Source organism: Geospiza fortis, unplaced genomic scaffold (genome assembly GCF_000277835.1).
Source record: "Geospiza fortis unplaced genomic scaffold, GeoFor_1.0 scaffold172, whole genome shotgun sequence".
Lineage (NCBI taxonomy): Eukaryota > Metazoa > Chordata > Aves > Passeriformes > Thraupidae > Geospiza > Geospiza fortis.
In genome coordinates, this window is record NW_005054309.1 from 5,659,357 (window position 1) to 5,677,632 (window position 18,276).

At 45.7% G+C, this 18,276-nt stretch overlaps 1 protein-coding gene across 1 annotated transcript in view; it reads right to left on the reverse strand.

Annotated features, from left to right (window-relative positions):
- The window catches only part of KCNMB2 (potassium calcium-activated channel subfamily M regulatory beta subunit 2), a 137,986-nt gene that overhangs the window by 93,351 nt on the left and 26,359 nt on the right, over positions 1 to 18,276 (reverse strand). The gene's annotated exons all lie outside the window — the stretch shown is intronic.

An 18,276-nucleotide genomic window follows, 5' to 3' on the forward strand; every position in this document is an offset into this window, starting at 1 on the left:
TCCTGCTGTTGTTCAGGGCTGTAATAGGATGGCTGCTAGGAGCGCAGTAGCTCTAACTCCATTCATCCCTCCGTGGTTCTTAAACCTCCCTGGGAGAGCAAACGGCTTCAGTCATCCTTAAACTTACTGAGGCTACTGTTTCTGCAGAGCAGGCTTTCACACATTGTTTTGGAACTAGAGAGAGAATCCCTGCCGGGGACGGAAGGTGCCGTAGCTGTGGCGGCCGCTGCGAGCAGCGAGAGGAGCCGGCAGCATCCGCCCCCGCCGCAGGCTGGGGCTGGCGCAGGACTCAGTGCAAGTAGCGATTGGAAGCTGAAAGTTCTTAAAACTCTCTCTGGCAGCTGTGGCATAAAGAGAGCGAGGGGGATGCAGGGACAGTGCTGCGCTTTGTGTGCACAGAGTCACAGATGTACACTGAGCTTCTCAAAAGGCAAAATAACGTTTGTAGATGGTGGGGACTCAGAATCTAAATTTCTAAGTAAGCAGCACCTGGGATGATGGTGGGCAGGAGAAATGACACCAAAGCACAGCGTTGGAAGAGAGGTGGTGAGAGATGCTACAGGACACTGCTGTTTTCAGTAAAGCTGTGCTAATCACCAAATCCCAGCTCAGAGGTATTTTTGTCCTGCAGAGATCTTGGAGCCTCTTTCTTCTTGGTGGTCAGTTAATGACCAGCCCAGGTCAAGATGCAAAAAGGCTTGTTAACATCTGCTACCACTGGTCTTGCTGATCCCAGTATGGTCCCTGGTGGACAAAAGTAAGAGCCACCAGCACAGAGGTGTCTCTGCCAGCAGCAACGGCACACATGGGCTGAAGGACTGAAGAGGCACAGGCACCCTGGAGCCAAGGCTGGGACAGAGCAAATGAGGAGTTAGTTCTTTCATTGCTTGTTCCACTCCTGCCTGTTTTTCTAGTACCACCTGGTTCACAGCCCTTTGCTCTAAGTGAAAACACCATTCAGGAGACACCTCAGAAATGAATGGTGTTGGGAGAGATTAAGGGGAAAGCAGATCACAGTGAAACCCCAGCTATGGCTGCCTCAGACCCTGGGAAGGAAAGGGTTAGGACAGCACTAATGGCAGCTTTGCTTTGCCAAACAGCGAATCAGTGTTTGTGCATAGCATGGGCCACTGGTCTCTCCTCCTTGTGCATTGGCCTTCACTGAAACAATGAGTGACAGCAAGCTTGCTGCTGGTGCAAGCCAGCCATGGATGGGGACATCTGGAGGGACCAAGACCCTGATGTTTGCTTCTGAATCAATGCTGCTCCTAACAGAGCTGCCTTTGCTCTCTGTGCGTCCCCATGCCTGCACTTGCTGTTGCTCTTGGACATCCTCCCTTTCCCTCTTTCCCCACGGCTCCTTACACAGGTTGGAGAGGGGGGCTCATGGCTCCAGTTTTGTCTCTCAGTTTACCCTCAGTGGGGTATTATTGGCACATCAAGCTTCTCCCAGACCTGGTGGCAGCAAAGGGGACATTAAATTTTGTAGGCAGGAATCTCAAGGTGGGCAACTACATGCTGACTGATGGCAGGGCTGACTGAACAATATCTGCTTTCTGAATAATTTAAGGAAATTTTTTTGTGTCGCCTATCTTGCATCTTTCATGTGCCCTTCATTCACCTTAAGGCAGAAAAAGAAATGGAAAATAAAAAGTTCTCATTGTCACAAGAAATATATTTCTGTTCCAATAAGGGTCTTACTGTGCCATTGATTTGTAGGTGGGATGGCACAGCCGTTCAAGAGACATAAGAGTCTGGTTGGAGATACCCAGGTCTGGGAGTCCTGACCTTGCTGATGATCTTGTGAGAGATTTCTGTGCTGAACTGGACACAAGAATGTTCAATGCCAGGTTAAAGCAGGTGGTGGCTGCCACCCATGTTCACAGTGAAATATGAGAAGATTCATAAAAAGCACCTTCAGCTCCCCCTCCTTCATGGACCTCTCTGCCAGGGAGATCCCAAAGGCCTCAGTCCTTCCCAGTAAGTTAAAGCCACTCAGACTTGGGGGTCAGGGGGTGACACTGCCTGTGAGAGTTGTGTGACTGAATGGAGAGGAGAGGTTCTTACCTTGGGTGGGATTTGAAGGGGGAATAAACAGTTCAAGGTGTGCAGTGTAGGCAGGGAATGACCAGAAACAACTTCTGGGGCTGATCTGTTAACACAGTCAGTTTTAGGGAGGGATTCCATGGTACTCCCCCTTTCCTCAGGCTTTTTCTAATCCCTGAGCAGCAACAGTAGCTCCATCAGTGATGGGACTGCTGTGCTCCCTGTCCTTACCATGGCTCCTCTGCTGCTGTGTTTTTCTGGCACACCAATCTGCTCCCTGCTGGAAAGAGGGTACAGGGAGCAGTGGGGTGGGGATCTGATCAGATGTGCCAATTTTCTGTCTTCCTGCCCTGCATGAATGTTGTAAAGTAGGATTGTCCAGGGAAGCAGAGGGCTCACATGTGCTTTCACTCTGCCTTCCATCAGGAAAATCCTACTCTGTAGGAGAGGAAATTGCTGCTCAGCTGTACAGCAGTGGGCCCTATTTGAGAAAACTCTTTGCTTCCAAAGGAGTCCAACAATTTAGAATGCCTTCGTCAGTTTCTGACCAGTACCTAGGAAATGGGCAAGGAGGATGAAGGACAGGAGGAATTTAGGAGGTTTGCAGTTTGCATGTTGAAGTATGCCAAATAATATAATGAACTGAGCAACTAATGCATCATTTCATTGTGAGTCATCCCCATTATAACAGGAATTTTATAGGTATGTAATTAGAAAGTGTAACTATCAGTTACAAGTGCACATTTCTACTTGCAAAAGAAAAGATGTGATACAATTAAAGCTTCAGGTTGCACACACAACAACCTTTTCTCCTCCTGTGGTCACAAATTCTCCAGGAACAGCATGAGTATATTTTGAAGTTGCATACCTATCAGACAGCATTCCTTCTACCCACTTGCTGAGTCTTTTTGAAACAGCAGCAGGCAGCCTCACTAATCCATAGACTCTTGGTGTGAGTTGTGTATTAAAGGAATTGCAGGATGATCTGCTGATGACTCTTCCATGCTGGGTGTCTCTGCAGAGGGTCAGTGTTCAGAGCAGCATTAGCCTGGCAGGGCTGCAGGTGTGGTGTGCACGACAGGTAACAGGCTGTGCTCAGGATGTGCAATCACCGTGTCACTGAAATTAGTCTAGCAGGAAAAAGGATCCTCCAGAAAGGGCCAAATTCTGCCATGCACATCCAGATACTCTTGGGTGTTGTGGAGCCCTAACTCAGACCTGAGTTTTCCAGAGGGCAGCTATTCCCTAAAAATGAAGGGGCCAATGTGGGGGAAGATAAATTCCTAACAATTATCTCAACAACAAGCATTAATCTCACCTCTGTTGTTTAATTGAAAAAAATATCAAGAAACGTTGTTGATGTCACTCCCCAGATTTACAGCTCTGCCTGGTTTCCCCTCTTTTCCCTGTGGCAGAACAGGCAGCACCTGTGTGAATGCAACCCCGTGTTTGACCAGAGTATTGCAGTGTGGTGCTGAGAACCCCAGGACACCCAAGTGTTCATTTAACTGAGTTACCTCACAGTGACTGGCTAATGCTTCCACATGCTGCTTGATTGTCCCCCTTTATATCCAGCTCTGCCTTTTTCTTGCACAGCTCTTTTTGAGCTGCTTGCCTAAGAGAAAATAACTACATCTGGAGTGTGGTTAAATGACCCAGAAGCTGCTGTTTTGCAGACTGACAGTGTTTGATGCAAATAGATGGCTTCTTGCTGTGAAAATCTCCTTGGCTGACAATCCATCGGGTGCTTTCAACGATAGTTGTCTGAATTAAAACACGGGCTCCTCTTTGTATAGTCACACTATCATTCTTACAGAACTGCTGGTGTTAAATTCTTCCTGTGCAGTCCCAGTGCAGGCCTCTCTACTCCCCATTTGTGCACCAGCTGCTGGTGCACATCTCTGCCTCTCTTTGCCTTCAGCTTTTGCCATCTGCCACCATTAAGTTGCCCAGGTGTTGGAAATCTTCTTGCTCTTCTCTGGCAAACATTACTCTGCCTCCTTCTTCACTAATTCAACCTTCATTTATATGGAGGCTGATAGATCAGGATCAAACATCTGCTGCATTTCCTCCTTCAGGGGGGCACACGGGGAGCAGAGCATGTATAGTTGGAGGCAAGAAGAAAGGCTGGTTAACCCTTCCTTCCCTAACTTTCCCCTCCATCTTTCAGAGCTTACCATTTTCCTGCACTTCCAGTTATTTAATTCTTGCCAGTTGGGATGTTACCTAGAGCAAATATGTCCTAAAGCAGAGCTAATTTTCAGAAACATCAAAGCTTTCACATGCTGCAACAGTGTCTAGTCCTGAGGTATTGAGGAGCAGCAGAGTTGGAACATATCTCAGACAGTTATCAGCAAAGACACCAGAATAAACCTTTTTTCCTCTTTAGACTGCTTCTGCTGATGCAAACAGGGGCCACACCACTGACTTTGTTATGCTTTCCACAGAGATGCAGGTCAGGCACCCTTTGTGATTGCCTGCAGGGGAAATCCAGGCTCACTGATCATCTTTCACAACAATGGGTGGTGTAAACTATTGAATTCTTTTGGCAGAGATGAAGAAATTAAATGATTTCCAGTGTGCCCAATCCTCTTCAGCAAATCACTGAAGATTGACTGTAAGTTTGAACAGCAACAAACCAGAATCCAACAAAACAGGCTGCTCACACAATGCTGCTTGCTGGGCCCAGGGAATGTTTCCTGCTTAAAGGCTGGTAAAATATGTATCTGAGGATGCACACCCAGCTGCTGGGGCCAGTCTCCAGTGTGATTGTTGAGTAATTCCAACAGGATTTCACACTTCAGCAATTTCACTCTCCTCAGCCTGGTTCTCAGTAGCAGAGCTTTCTCAGCCTGATATTGTGTGAGACTCCTGGGCAGGGATGGTTCCCTGCTCTGAGCAGTTCTGCTGAGCAGCAATTGCTGCCTGCTGCTTTCCCATTTGTTAAGCAATGGATTAGTGCTCAGACATTTGCAGGCCACGTTGGCCTAAGCCCTGAGTGCAATTCTGTGGATTTACTCCTCTCCTGGAATGCCATGATCAGAGCTTGTTTCTCTCTTGTTCAATAATTTCCTGAAGCACTGCTCCAATCGACACTGCTGTGATTTCCCTGCTTTGTGGCAGATAAAGCATTGTGCCATTCACCTTCCACAGAAACACCAAATTGGCCACTTAGATGCTCTCTGATTTTACACACAGTGCCTGGCTGTTTCTCCAGCTCTTGATTGCTTTTTCTGTCCACGCTTTCCTATTCCTGGGTTAATGTTACTTCTCCAGCAATTTTAGCAATATATTGCTAGATAATTCCTTTGCCTTTTTTGCCATCCCCTGCAAATCATCTGCTATGCAGAACTCTCCTTTCTTCAGGATTCAAGTATCTCCTTTAATCTGCTCTTCCTTTTATTCTTCACTCAGCTGCCTCTGCCTTGCTTTGGTGGAATAGTCACTTGTCTGATGAAGCTCAGGCTTCTGTTTCTGTGCTCTCCCTTTTGAAAGGTCCTTTGCATCAGTGAGAGGCCTCTTTGGGTCTCTTTGATGACTTGGGGCTGTGCACTGAGCTCTGCACTCCAGGACTGGAAGATCAAGTGGGAAGGATCCAGTTGGGCAGAGAGTGTGCAAAGGGGGAGGGAAGGGGGTTTTGCCATGCCCCAGTGAGGGAGGTCTCAGGGAAGCAATAAAAGAGGCAGGCAGGTAAAAGGCCAGGCCAGGAGCAGGACTGTGGAGAGGCTTTTTGCAGCACCGTGACTCAGTTTCCCCACTTGTAAACCAAAAATAAACCTCTGCCTTTGTAAATTCCTTTGTGAGCCTGTGAACTGAGACAGGATGACTGAAACTCAGTGTTGCTAAGTTTATATTGTTGCTCTCTTGCTGATGAACTTTAAATTCAGAAGAGCAAGGGCCTAAAACTGCCTGAGAAGCCTCCACATGGTGCAGGGTGTTTGGTGCTGTGAACACACACAGCCACCCACCAAGGCACAGTGCCTGATGTCCTTGGGCTCTCCTGTCTGAGGACACCACAGACTCTCATGGGGGATGCTGTGGGAGTGCAAGAGGGAGAAGGAGGGGTTTGGTGGCAGCTTCACAGCAGCCAGGGAGCAGGAGGGACATTGTCTGGGCTGGATTCAAAGCCCAGCCTGTTTGGAGAAAATGCCTGCTGGTAGGGACAGCAGAAACCTCACACAAGATGCCACTTTTTAATTTTCCTGATCTATATTCTGCAGCAGGTGCCTAGAGTGGCACATAAATCTACCAGCACGGGATTTATGGTTGTGAACACCAGATATTCACCAAAGCTCAAAATCTCTTCTCAGTTTTCCTGCAGAGTGACCAGAGGGATTTGATTATACTTACTGAAGCAGAGGTGTTTGGGATTTATACCACTGAGGACAACATTTGGTCCTAAACATACATCTCCACATATGTATAGGTTTTGTACAAAGTTATTTCTTCCCCATAAAGAAAATTTTACAGTGCCTGTACAAACCTGCCACTTCTACCCCATCACCACAGCAGCTGAGGACACAGGATGTGCTTATGAATAAATTGGTTGGGGAAAAATGGTATTTGGAAACCAAGCAGCTGATTTCCAAGAGGAAATAGGCAAAATGATAAATTTTTGCTTTCAAGACAGGGATGCTCCTCTGGCATAAACACACATTTTTTCATTGATAAAACTGATCTCTTTTTTCCACCCTCCCTGATGAATTTTTCAATTCTGCATATGCAAAAATATCAATGTATCATCAAAAGCTGAAGTGGACTCCAGAGGAATTTAGCCAGTCAGTTATTTCTGGTTTTAATTGCCTAATGGTATTTGTTTACATCTGCTTGAAATTATTTTACACTCATTATGAATATTGAAGTAATGTTTCATTATTTTTCCACTTCTGTGAGTTTTAAAAACAACAACAACAACAACAAAAAAGAAGGAACAAGTTTTCCACAGACACACCTGTAATCTGACCTTTTCTCTGTTCTGAGAAGTTTTAAGAAGATTATTTAAGTTTCTGTGTCTGTACCTGCTCTATTTTCGGAGTCTTAGAAGTAACCTTGACTCAAGTGTGGCCTCTGAGAGAGACACAGAAGATGCATTACAAGCTGTGGAGTTCATCCCTACTGGGATGAGGGGCCATATCCTCACTGCATGAGAATTTCTCCAACAATACCCAAACCCCCATTGCAGCAGCTCGCAGCTGGAGCCTCACACCCCAGAAACCAGAGATGTTTTAATGGTGGGAACAGAAGAGACCTGGAAAAGCAGTCCCAGGAAGTTTGTACTTCTAATTAATGTCCCAGCTGCACTGTGACCAGGAGGTTGCAGGATCAGGCTCTGGGATGTGTTTGCTGCCTGTGTTTGAGGATAAAGGCACTCTGATGTGCCTCACAGACACACACAGGCACACCCAGCATCTCTAACCCTTGGCTCACTCCTCTAATCCCCTCTCTCCCACCCACAGCCACTGCAGGGAGGATGCTTTTCTTCACTTGGTTTCCCTGCTCAGATTTCAAATGCCTCTTGGTGCAGTAAATGAGTAAAAAACCCCAGTCCCTGAGAATGCAATACCCTTTGGGGGAGGCATGATGGATCTGCTCGTGCAGGAACAAACATCCCCAGGCTCTCCTTTATCTCACACACCATGTCTATTTACCTGGATTTTTTCCCCTCAGAGTCACTATTATTTTTGTACAGATGACTAAAACAGCTCCCCCCCTTCTTGCTTTGATGCTCACTGGCTCTTGCTTGCTCTCCTGGTAGTCCCAGCTGGATCTTGTGCCATCATCACTGCTGCCTTCTTGTCTCTGTTAGAAAACTCAGGGCAGAACCAAAATGGGAGTTGCATTTGTATTTGAGGTCAGAGACACTTCAGTGCTTGTCAAGATAGGATTTCAAGACAGAAGGAATCCAAATTATACCTATCAAAGGGGTAGAGAAATGGTGACATGATTAATCTCTCAGCTCCACCTGTGTAAACACAGAGCAGCTCCTGGGCAGAGGATGGAGAGGCTCCCACCTGTGCCAGTGTCAGGCAGGGTTTGGCATGGCTGAATGCAGGATGGCATGAAGGAGCATTGGAGTGGGGCCAAGCAGGAACCCAGTGGTGCTGGATTGATTGCAGGTGATGCCTGTCCCACACACACAGTGAGGAATGCACATACACAAAAAGCAGATGTGCTTTTTCTGTCCTCTCCTTTGCAGAGAAAACAACCGTGTGTGTTAATTACTTTGGCCAGCTCAGTCCTTTCAGGGTTCTTTTCCAGGGACTGCTCTATTGTGTCAAAGCAGTGCAGCCACTGAACAAAAAGACATTGTGTGCCTGATGCTATTTATGTGCTTTATTTCAGTAACTCTCAATATTTTAGTCACTAGAATATTCCTTGGAATATTGACATGAAGGAATTTCCTGCCATTAATTTTAATAAACCTATCTCTAATGACATAGAGGATCAAGATTCTACATTTATGTACTTGGTATGATATCTATGTTATATCTTCTGCTGTTTAAGTAGTACTGTCTGCTCTAATTTCTATCTCCAGATATACAAATGCATTTTGTTTTGAAAAACTTCAATCCTGATACCGGATTTTTCTCCAGAGATCTTTTGTCCATTAAATAATAACAGTCAATAATATTTGAGTATGATGGGAGAACCATCTAAATGTGTGAGCCCTGTTACTGTCAAGCAATATAGCTTTACAAAGGAAGTCTTAAATCTTCCTGAAGCTCTTCTGATTTCAGTGGTTTGACAAGAATATAAATGAGAAGGAAATTTTTTCCTTTGCTGGCATCTGATTTCTGAGTTTGATTATTTATAACAAGACTTTTTTCCTTGCACAATCAGATTTGCTAAAATTTCTTTATTAGGTTCATAAAACTGTTTTGTGAAACAGAAAATTAAGTGGGGATCTTTTTGCCACTAAGTTCAAATTTTTCTGAACTTTCAACTGGGCTCTGGTATCCTATTAGAGCCTCTCTTTGATAATAATCGTGTTTGAATTTCATTACTTTCTTTTCTAATTCCAGTCACTGGCCATTTTACTTTTTTCTAATAGCACTACAAGGTAAATTACCCATGCAAGGCTGTTTAAGATGGTCCTGGAACAGCTCAAGTGAAATGTCCTCATTTTTCTTAATTTTTATTAACTCACCATCTTTATTGTGTGTGTGTAGTACAAACAGTCAGGATAAATACCTTACTGCAGAGCTGCACATGGCTTGGAGAGCTCCCAGTGGATGCTGAAACTGGGGAGGAGGGAATGCAGAGCCCTGGCCGCGGGCTGTGCTGAGCAAAGGAGCAGTGGAGGAGCAAGCAATGAATGATAGACTCTTTCTCAGGCATCAGGACATGAAAAAGGATCATAAAGATGTGATATGACCTGCAGAACCCATGGCATTTCTGGCTCTGAAACCCCTCCAGCTCATGGCCTTCGACCTCCTCTGCCCCCATCTGTGATGGTGTTCACAGGGGTCCCAGGATGAGGGAAGGGATGAGGATCTGACTTCATGTTTCAGAAGGCTTGATTTATTATTTTATGATGTATATTACATTAAAACTATACTAAAAGAATAGAAGAAAGGATTTCATCAGAAGGCTAGCTAAGAATAGAAATTTTGTTCCTGGGGCCTCTCAGCTTCTCAGGAGGAAAAATCCTAAGAAAGGATTTTTCATAGAAGATATCTGCAACACCCATCTTCACACAAATTGCACATCTGGGGGTCAATGATCTCTTTAGGGCTTCCTCACAGCACAGAGCTATGAAAGGCTGGCACTGCAATCACATCTGGTCATCCTGAGGGGGAGGAGCAGCACAAAAATCAGGTTTCAGGGAGAAAAGTGAGAAAGCTGCCCTGGCTGAGGCAAGAACAAGGAGATCCTCAGTGGGTAGGATGAAGGGAGGAGGGGAAACAGGGAGAGAAAATATAAATAACTTGGTGACATAAATTTAGCACATAGGAGTCCACTAGGTCCCCATACCCAGGTCCTTTTTCATGAGTGACCAAAGGATACAGAAATGCTTAAAAATTAGATCTCCAGCCAGAAGGCTGTTAACATCTAATAGCCCATTACCTGCACCATCCAGAAGCCTTTGGATCAAACCCAAACAAAACACATGGAATATTCACATTTTTATTTTCATTTCTAATCACCTGCTTCCGTGCGCTTTCATATTCTCTGGCCTCTTTTAGGGAAGAGATTTTTCTCACTGCCATAGGAAAAGATTCAGCATTTTGTTTCCATAGGTCTTGTGAAAATCCAGGTCTTACATTATTTTCCTGGAACTTGGTCTGCTTGACTCCTAAACCCATGAGTCTGTACTTTAACACTGTAAAAGCATGATTTCAAACCTCTTTTGAATTAAAGAATGTAAAAAAGCCCAAACATTTTTAAAAGAAGGTAAAAGGCCTGTAATAGGGGTTAGGTGCTGTTCTACTGTGGCTTTGCCAGAGCCAATTTGTATGGAATCTGGCTCCAGATGGGGCACTGTTCCTGTCACCCTTTTGTCACTGTTCCTGTCACCCCTTTGTGTAGTCCTCACTTAGTAAATTTTTTGAAGGAAAAATATGATCTCTGTGGTTAAAGGCTGGTTTGTCTGACCTCAAAGTTATACAAAGCTTCAGGAGGTAAAAGGATTTCTTTTTGTAGGAAAAAATGCAGCAAAGCTTTACCAAAGCAATGTTGTGTCAGATGCATTTGATGATTTTATTTGATAGGATAATTGATTTTCCTAACAAAGCAGCGCAGTAGATCTAATCTCTCTGGACTTCTACAGTGTATTTGACATGGTGACAAGATTAGTCAAACTGCAGAAAACAGGGATTAGTGGAATTGTGCAGGAAATGTCTGGAGAACTACAGAGAGTATATTTTGGGAAAGTTTGTGGTGTAGTGGTGACCCTGGTGTCCCTTTGGGGTTCGTGGGGGAGATTGATTGCATTTATAATTCTAATTTTCCTGGCACAAAAGGAGATGCTTCAAAATTTGTGGCTGAGATGAAATTAGGGTGGATAAGCACAATAGTGGAGGCTCAGAAAACTATTCCAAAAAATGGGATAGACTTGAAGGCTGCAGCAGGAGAGATGGAAGTGTGAAGAAGGATGTGATCGTCTGAAGGGCAAGGCTGGGCGCTGAGAGAATCCTGACATGCACTATTTCTGTGAAATGGGGCTTATCCCTTTGAAATGATAGAGAAAAAAGTGAAGTGAGATGTTCTGGCATGCCCCAAGAGACTTTGTGAGTCTATGCTGATGCATCAGACATCCAGTGCGAACACCCCTGCTCCAGGGCTTGATGAGATCTCACCTGGAGCACCAGGCAGTCAGTCCTGGCACAGGAACTCAGGAAAGGTCTATTAAAACAAGAAACAGCTGCAGAGAAGTGCAGCAAATGCAGCCTTTCCTTTCTGTGGCTTTGAGAGATGTCATTGCTCTCTACAGATGCAACTGGGAGGAGGGCTAACACTGGAGGGTGGGAAGAGCTATTTCTACTCAAGAACAGCATTGACCCAAGAACAAATAGGTAGAAGGCTGGAAATTTGGGTAAGATTTCCAACCATCAGAAAAATGAGGCATTAAATTAGTCCTCTTGACAAAGAGGTGGAGGTAAAGAAAGTAAACTGCAAACTAGGTAAAAGCAGCTTTATGATAACAGCTTCCCTGCTGGATGAAGGGGATCCTGTGGAATGATGGCCTGTGACTGCAGGCAATTGGGCTCAGTGATGCAGAACCTCCTCCCAGCCCTCTGTTTCTCTGCTCCTGCCAGGAGATCTCCAGTTTTGCAGCGATTCTGTGAAATCCTGTGCCTTGCAAGGCAGTGTCTGAGGAGGGCACAGGGAGGAGACTCTGCACCAGCCAGGAGCACAGACAATATGAACTGAAGGCCAGCTCTGGGGGACCATGCATGAATATCCCTGGTGTGCACGTTTGTGGGTGTCAGCATCTTTATGGCCTCTGGATGAAGGAAGCAGCTTTCCCTGAGCTGGGCACTCCAGCCAGGCAGGACAGAGCTTGGCAGGCACAGCAGAGCAGCTGCTCTCTTGTTCCCACCCTGCAGGAAAAATGGTCAGAATCCCTTGTAACTGAGGGAGTCATGACCTGTGACTGAAACTTTTATCTAAATCCTGAAAATAGAACTGCTCTGATCCTCAGCTCCCAGGAAACAGCAGCAGCAGCAGCAGGAGGAGCAGGCAGGCATCAGCTCAGCATGGGCAGCTCTCCTCCCTGTTCCCTCCCCAGTCCCTCAGGAGGTGACTCCAGCTCTTGCTGCCTTGCTGGGGGAGCAGCACTGAACCCAGCACGTCCCTGGGGGACTGTGGCATGCCCAGGTGCAGAGGGGATTGCTGCAGGCAGGGCAGGGCTGCTGCACTGCTGCAGTGCTGCTCCCAGCCCGGCGCTCACAGGGCTCAGGCAGGGCTCCTGCAGAGCCAGCAGCTCCTTTAGCCCACCCTGCAGGGCTGTGCTAGCCCAGGCCTGGCCTCCTGCTGATCAAACCAGGCACAGGGAGGGGTAGGAGGGCCAGGTCATGAGGCTGCCCTGGTGTTTTAGCTGGGCTTGCTCCTTTCTGCTGGAAAATGCCATAGCTCCGTGCCACGGTGATGCTTCTCAGCAGAATGACCCCATTCTCATGGGGAAGTGTTCTCCTTCTGCTGGCACAAAGTAGATGTCTCTTTAGCTCATGTAAAGCATGGCTAAGATGTCAGGCTGCCCACTAAAGTACCTCTTGGCACATTTTCAGAGGAGTGATGGAAGCAGCAAAGCAGCAACATTGCCAGTCAAGGAATTGTTCTTGTCTGAGCAAACATCTCCTCAGTTTCCCCTTCCTGAGGGAAGAGGAGGGGCAGGCACTGATTCCTTCTCTGTAGGACTCAAGGGAATGTCTGGAACTGTGTCAGGGGAGGCTCAGGTTGAGCATCAGGAAAACATTCTTCACCCAAAGGGTGGTCAGGCAATGAACAGGCTCCAAACTGGTCACAGCCCTGAGGCTTCCAGACCTCCAAGAGCATTTGGACAAGGGGCCAAAGCACAGGGTGTGGTTCTTGGGGTGTCCTGTGCAGGGCCAGGACTTGGACTCAATGATCCTTGTGGGTCCCCTCCAACTTAAGACATTCTGTGATTTGGTATTAAAACTCCTCCTGCAACAGAGCCTGCCTTCTGAGCATGAAGGTACTTGCAAACTCCATACATTCACTATCATATTCAAGTCAGGAAGCAAAAGGGACTCTGTTCCTGCAAATGTCTGAGCATTTTCTTTTATAAAGGCCATGAAGAGTAAGTGCACTGTGCCCAGGCGGTATTGTCTCAAATGGAAACAAGTGTGAGTGTCCAGATCCTGGATGTGTTTGGGAAATCCTGGTACCTCAGGAGAGAAGGGTGAACATTTACTTCTGGGAAGGTTCTTAATGTCACAGGGTTAGAAATGGGAAAATAAGCCTGCCCAAAGGTAAAGAGGTTGGACCAAACCTCCCTTCCTTTGGTGCTGTGTGACACCTAACAGAGTTTCTCCAGCAGAGAAATCTTCCCTGTAGTCCTTTGTAGGCTGGCACTGATATATCCACAGCTTCTCCTTTTTTTTCCTTTTTTTCTTTTTTTTTTCCCAGAGGAACTGAAAAGAATGTGTCAAATAAAAAAGCACAAATCTCGTCTTTGACAAAAATAGCAGAGAGAAGAATTAAAAAGACCCAGAGGACAGAAAATTAGTGTTTAAAAGAAGGAAAAAAAATAGATACAGGCCCATTTTTCAGCTTGACTGAGTTGAGTTTTGGCTCCCATTTTCTGTATTGTTTATATGAAAGCCAGCATTTCAGAGTCAGAGGTTCACTGCTGGGTCTGCTACCACCATAAAGGATGCAGAGACCTTGGGGCAGCTCCTGCACCCCCAGGGTTGTGGAAGGAAGAGACTTGCCTACCTGAGATTTTCTTCCAGTGAGGAACTTCTCTAGAGGAACTTCAGAAATGCCCATTAAGGAAATTGCTGTGGGGATTGTGAATACCATTTGGAGTTGCTCTGATGGATTCACTGCCCTCTTTTGTCAGTGACATACTGATACTTTCCCCCAGCTTACTCCCAAGGAGAATGCAGCTGCACAGACAGACTGGCAACCAACCACAGTCTGTCACTGCTGGATATGCTGTTGGATTCTGGGGCATTTCCTTGTATTCAGGTTTGCTCCTTTGTAAAGCAAGTATTTTTCCTGATTCTGAAGGTATTTGTAAAACCAGGTGGTGTCCATGGAATGCTCTGCATTACCTGACTCCCCTGGAGAGGATGGAGTGCTGCTACTCAAACCCAAGGTCATGCTGACCTTGATTGCTGCACATGACTAAGCCACCCCTTTTATTTTTTTTTCTTACTGCTAAAATAAATGCACTGAGAACAGTTCAGTCACTCCTGCCATTTCTGCAGATCCCCTTTTACTCTGAGAGCTTTCTTCAAGTCAGATGGTCAAACTGTAAAAGGTTTCTGTGCATCCAGTGGGTGCCTCAGAGTGAGAGGAAGCCAGCAAAGGTATCACCACAGCAGACAGAACTGCCCCAAATCAGCTATTACAGAAGACTTTTCTCCATCACCTCCTCTGAGCACTAAACAGCTGAGAAGCAATTATGCCTAATGTTCCCTGATCTCTTCCCTCTCTGCACATGGCAGGATATTCTGTTTCTGAAACACTTGCCTCATGTCCATGGCATTTGGCCTGTAGCAGGGAGGTTGAGTCCAGCCCCAGAATGTCTAAAACATTTTCTTCTAATAGATGGCTCACCATAAGCTGGAAATGCGTCACACACCAGCCAGTTATTTCCACATCATAAACTCCTAATGCTTCTTTAGGCTGATGGGGTTTTGTATTTGCTAAGAGCTGGAAACGTGCCAAATATTCCTCCATGCATGACGCTTCTTTTATTTCAGTCACTGCTGAGTTAATCGTTGGGTATTTCTGGTGCTTGAAAGCCCCTCCATTTGCTCCTGGCTATGAGCTTAAAGCTGCTCCACAGCCCCAGCACTCTGCCCAGCAGGGACAGAAAACATTTGTGCTGAGATGTGACCTCCCACCCTGGCCATGGGGTTTGCATTGATGGCATTCCCAAGGACTTCAGGGAATTCCTGAGGCTGGGACCTGAGCTGTCCTCACATTCAGGTTTCTGCTCAATGAACTCCTGAAATATTTTCTTCAAGCTCTGCATGCCACCAATCCTATTCCCTCAATTCTCTGGGTTTTTCCTCTTCCAAGAACCTTGCCCACTAAAATCCCAGTGGATCTGGGAAGTTCAGCTTATCAGTGATTGCTGGAAGGGCTATTTGGGAGGGCAATGAGAATAAATGCAGATTTTCAGTGATGGCTTGACTTCTGTGCCCAGATCTGTGGTGATCCCGTTGGGATGCAATTGTCTGTTCATCGCAAGAACCAAAAGGCAATTCTGCTCCATTAATCACTCTGCTAGTTGGCTTTTAATGGTCTTATCAACACGCTTTCTTGTCTGCAGACTTCCCATCTTTGAAGTGCTCTGCCTGCTCACCTCTCCCCTTAATTTGTTCCTTTTATAGAAAGATTCTGAAAACTGCAGAATTTCCTCTTTTCCCCACAGACTCTAAGTCTGATGTGCTTTCCAGATTCTCCAGCTGCTCAACACTAGTTAAGGCTGTGCCAACCCGTCAGATAACTCGTTTATTTGCACCCCCCACCCCCAGAAATTTGTGTGTACAAAGCTTCATGCATAAAAATTGCATCGGTCCTGAAGCTTGGCAGACACACCTCAGGACAGTAGCAAATACCTTTGCTAGGTTAAAACCTTTTTTTTTTTCAGTACTGAGAGTGAAAACTAATAGTTTGTATGATGGAGGAGTGGATGAGCTTATTTAACTGAAGGGGGTTTGATTTAGCACGAGGATTTTGCAAGGGATTCAGCCTCAACACAGCCTTTTGCAGCGCTTTAAATCCCTCCTCTTTCCTCTTCTGAGGTTAATGTAGTTATGCTTACACAAGGAGGAGGGTGTATTCTGCAACTTGACACTTTTGTTTTCCAAATGCACCCAGGAACCAGGAGTTAATTACACCCACGGACCTATTTGCATATGCACATGCATGCAAATGCACACAGGCAGTGCATGCATGGTTTGTTTTCTCTCTGCCCTTTCTAAAGGCTCTGACCTTGTACCAGCTCTTCTCCTGCAGCTACAGAGCTGCTCCTTCCAGAGCTCTGCTCCCCACAAACAAGAGCTTTAGCTCCTCACAAAGTACCTGTGAGGCTGTTCATGGGTCCTGGCTTCCCTGGCTGACCCCAGACCTCACCACATGCAGGAATCCTCCAAATGTCAGCTCCCACAGGGGCTCCTTTGCAAGGACTGCAAAAATAGTGATGCTTTTCTCTTAAAGCATTTCCTCAGCACTGGGTCCTGACTACAGAGGGGCATGCTGCTATCCTCTACCCTAAAAGCACAAAAAATTCTTGGCTTGAGTGCAGCCCTCAACAGAAATGCCCGCTGTGGTTGTGGCCACTTTGCACTGAGCTGTGGAGTACAGATCTGGAGGTGGCTGCAGGCAGCAGGATGTCATCCATGGAGGGGAGGAAGGAAGAAAGGGCAAAGCAGTTAGAGCAGTGAAATCCTGCCTTTACTGCATGCAGGGTGCATGAATTAACCAGATTCAGCCCAAAGTATTTTCAAATCACAACAAACGGACATAAAGATTAGTAAACATAAATATCTACAAGATCACCTCTGCATTATCAGCATACCCCCCTGATCTAGAATCTTACACAGTTGTGTAGAGGTGGTCAGAATCTCACACTTCAACATAGACAAAAAGTCTAAACATTTTGTGATGCCTAGAAAATAGTTTAAACAATGCAGTAAGTTTGCTCTGAGTCATAATGGACAACAATTAATGACAAGGGCACGGTTCCTGCCCAAATCCCCAAAAGCAGAAAACAAAACCCTTCCTGGTATAAACACAGAATCATACCATATTTCTTAATTCCACCCCAAAACCCTTCAGATCCCCAGTCCCACTGGAGAGCTTTATATTTATCAAAAATCCAATAGATGAAACAATAAGGCATGGCAAAACCCAGCCTGTCCCAATTAAAGCCTCTGAGAGTCTCTGTAAATCCATCACAGGGCATAAAAACCATTAATTTATCTCCTGGTTTCACATTCTCCTGACAACTTAGTATCCAGATGCATTATTAGTGGCCATTTCTTTGCAGTTGGTAGGTAGAAGAGAATTGGGAGGGAAAGGGCTTGTGCTTCCCAGCACAGACCAGGGCACCCCAGGAGCTGCACTTGGCCACAGGTTGCTCTTTCCTCTTGGTCAAGTTCCTTAACCTTTTTATGCCCCATCTCCCTCTCTGTCCTGGATAACAGCTGCTGATTTACTTCACAAGACTTTTGTGAAGCTCCATTTTTCAGTGCCTGTGATGTATTATTTATTGTCAAAGACATAAACAATCACATCCTGAGGTTGCTGAGCGCATCACCTGCATTTTGATTTCTGCCAAAGCCTGTCTTCCACTCAGACAAACTCTTTCTCCTACACTAGCATAGCAATATTTTATTATACTATTAAGTAATTTAAACAAGTCAATATGCATGTTTGGGGCCATGAAGTCAGTTCCCCATTACTGACTTTCTGGATCAGGGGAGGCTCAAGGGAAAGCCACTGGATTTGTGATGCACTGGTGACAAAAATTTACTGTTTGTTTGGAGGACTCTCTGCAAGATGCTTAAAATTGGTGGTCCTGTCAGTATCTTCAACAAGGTGTTACTCACGTCTGAAGAACAGGTTTTAGGGTGAGGAAATGCCCTGCACAGGGACTTAAAGAGCAGCAGGATAAACACATGTGGAGAAAAGCTGAACAGAGCCCAGATAAAGCACTTCTATCTCTGTTAAAGCTGCATGGGGTAAATGCATCTGAGAAAAGGCATATAAAAAGAAGTACATTTTCTATAAATCTTGGTTAAAATATTGACTTGGTTTTCATATTTTTTCTTCTGGGGATTCTGGTCTATCAGGCTTCCTTGTTCCTGTTACAAAATGTGATGACAAACTAGGCAGTGGCTAGATTTAACATCCTGACTGACCTTATCTAACTGACCTTGCACCAAAACAGCACAGTGTGCTGCCAAATTTCCCAATTCTCTTCAGTATCTCAAGTCTCAGGAGGTCCATTTCCTAAATAATTCTGCATCTGCTGACCTTATCTCACTGCCCAAAAGCAAAAGTCCCAGTCAGGCAGTGGGGGCC